Genomic DNA, 2,886 nt, shown 5'->3' with positions numbered 1-2,886 from the left:
CCTCAACTGTTGACTACCAGAGACAAATTGATAATTTAGAATGCATCCATGACTGCATCACCCAAGCAAGACAGGGCTCATAGGTGGTGGAAGGGGTGTCCAGTGACAGTGGATCCGGGGATAACAGTGATGGCCATTCCTGGGACATCCTGGTTGATCATTCCTACAGTGTGCTGCCTCATCTCCCTTGGTTCCCATCTCTTTTGTAAGCCTTGTTCTCTAACCTCTCCTTTGATCTATGAGCCATGCATTTTCTACTTAAGTTAATGGTTCATTTCTGTTACTGTCACGCAAATGACTGATACATTTACAAGGCTTTAACTCACTTGCTCCTGTGTCATCATTTTCACCTGTCTGCAGACTTCAACCTTTGTTCATCGACTCTAGCCCCATTCTTTGCTTCCATATCCTAACTTCAGTTCAGTACTTAAATAAATAAATAAATAAACATCACTCTTAAGACCGGAAGAAATTCACAAATGCAGACTGTGTAACCACAGCCACAGTCCCTCCAGGAATACCTGGCTGCTTATCCCATTCCCAAAACAGCTACTTCAGTTCTTACACATTCTTCTCAAGCTCCCCTTCCACCATCTTTTGCCCTCATTCCCAAGTACTTCAAACAAACAACCTCACCTTCTGCCTCACAGAAGAAATAGAAACCAGGAGACACAAACTTAATTGAATAAATAGTCATTGCATGGATGATTACAGCAGGGATGCAAATGCTATTTTGAGCTCCTTTTTTTTCTCTTAATCATTTCGATAGAAATCCAAGTATTTAAACAGAGCACATAAATTTTGTCTGCCTAGAAAGTGTGTCAGTGTGTATACATGTATATGTGTGTGGGTGTTTGAGTCTGTGTATCCCATACTTTGTCTTTTTGTTGGAGTAAATTCTCTTTCCTTTTCATTCCATTTACTTATTTTGTGTTCTAAATGGAGCAACTGTATTTGTGATTCTACAACTTATGTTGTTTCTTTTAAGTTTATTTCCTTAGAGTCTATTTCCAAAATAGAATCACTAGGGTTAAAGCAAATGAACAATTCCACCCCCACCCCCACCCCCGTTTTAGGAATGCAGTCTTTTTATTGGTACCTTCCCAACAGTATCTGTAAACATCAGGTACAAAAATATTCTGTGAAACTCTTTTTCAAGAGGGCCTAGCTTTCCCATGGAGGCCTCTGGGGGACTCCCCTACTGAGGCAATCAAGGGTCCTCAGGGGCAGCCAGCCTCCATCTAGAGCCTTCTACTTGTCTCTGAACCCCTCTAGATACTGACTGGAGAAAGTACTTGATACTGTTATTAGAGGAAGGGTCAGAGTTAGTGGGGTAGGGGCGAGCAAGGGTTCCTCCCCCTCCAGGAAGGCCTGACCAGGGGTGCTAGGAGGGGGCGGTTTGGCTCCAGCTCTTGTTGTTGTTGTTGTTGTTATTATTATTATATGCTGTCAAGTCTGACCGGACTCATAGAGACTCCTCCTTGGGTTTCCGAGGCAGTATCACTATGGAAGTAGATTGCCCAATCTGCCCTCAGAGGAGTGGTTGGTGGGTTTGAACCACCAGCTTTCTGGTTAGCAGTCAAGTGCCTTAGGCACTATGCTACCAGAGCTCCTAACCCTTTAAATGTTGTTTGGGGAAGCCCTCGGGCCTGAGAAAGCCCCCTTGTACCCAGCCTGAGGACCCCAGCTGAGCTAGACACACTCACAGGCTGAGCGAGGGGGAACTGTTCTCAAAACAGAGGTGTTCTCCAGAGGAAGGTGGGAAGAGTTCCCAGGCATTCCACAGTCCAGGAGCTAGGCCCCAGAGAGGTGTATGATAGACTGGATCCTCAGGGAGCCAGGATGGGACTACTCACCTGGGGTCTTTTCCTCATCATCTGTGAGGCCATGACCATTGATGGTGGGGGAGGCAGGCTGGGCCAGGACAGGTCCTTGAAGCCAAGGCTGAGGGGCAGTGAGGTGAGGTCAGAACTAGTGTCACAGTAGCCTATGCTCTGCTCCACAGTAGCTATGGTGGTTGTGGTGCTGGATGGGATGGGATCCTTGTTCTCATCTTTCAGCAGGGACATGTGTGGGGTGTGGCTGAAGGCTTCAGCGTGCTGCCAGGCCAGCTTCCCTTTCAGGGTCCGCATCCTGCAGAAGATACCATCTAGGTCCTGTTTCATCTCAACCAGGGTCCTCATGTGATGCAGAAGTGCTCATTCATCTGCTGTAGGCTGGTGCTTGACAGGTTGCTGAAGTTCAGCAGCATCTCATTGGTCCTCTCAAAGTGGTCCAGCATGTTTTTCTGGGCCAGGATGATGGTGTTGACATCATCTGCATTCACCATGCTCAGGACACGGCTGCAGAAGACCCTGGAGGTTGAGTCTGGGACGTCCATCTCCCTTCCTCGGCTGCTTGCACATCCGGCGGCCTTGCTTGCGCTTCCGGTGTGGCACCAGTGACGCTGCAGTTCTTCTTGTTGTTGTTGTTATGTGCTGTCATGTCCGACTGACTCATAGTTCAAAGGGAATGAACAATTTTTAAGGCACTTGCTACATATTCTCCAGAGAGATGTAACCCTTCTGCAGTGGAAAAGTGCATTTTGTTTTCTGAAGTAGCTCTGGCTACCCTGGACATTTTTCTTTATTAACTTTGGCTTTTTTTTTTTTTTTTTTTGCTTTTCTCCATTGGCTAATGATACACTTTTCCCATGAGACAATTTACTATCTTTTGGTTTGGATCACTTTTAATCACCTACTAAATAAGTTAGCTGTTGATTTTTATATTCACCTACCTGCTAGATTGAAATAGTAAAACTTTCTATCAGAGATAGTTGTCACATTTGTATCCTATATCTTTATCCTTTCAACATTTACTTTACTATGTTATATACATAGGAGCTCT

The 2,886-nt window shown here is 45.4% G+C and overlaps 1 pseudogene; it reads right to left on the bottom strand.

Moving 5' to 3' along the window:
* Nucleotides 1–1,848: 1,848 nt before the first annotated feature.
* LOC103207845 lies at nucleotides 1,849–2,380 on the bottom strand (annotated as a pseudogene).
* Nucleotides 2,381–2,886: the final 506 nt, after the last annotated feature.

This window comes from Orycteropus afer, unplaced genomic scaffold (genome assembly GCF_000298275.1).
Source record: "Orycteropus afer afer isolate SDZICR_OR568_19922 unplaced genomic scaffold, OryAfe1.0 scaffold00399, whole genome shotgun sequence".
Taxonomy (NCBI): Eukaryota; Metazoa; Chordata; class Mammalia; order Tubulidentata; family Orycteropodidae; genus Orycteropus; species Orycteropus afer.
This window is presented reverse-complemented; position numbering and strand designations above follow the sequence as displayed.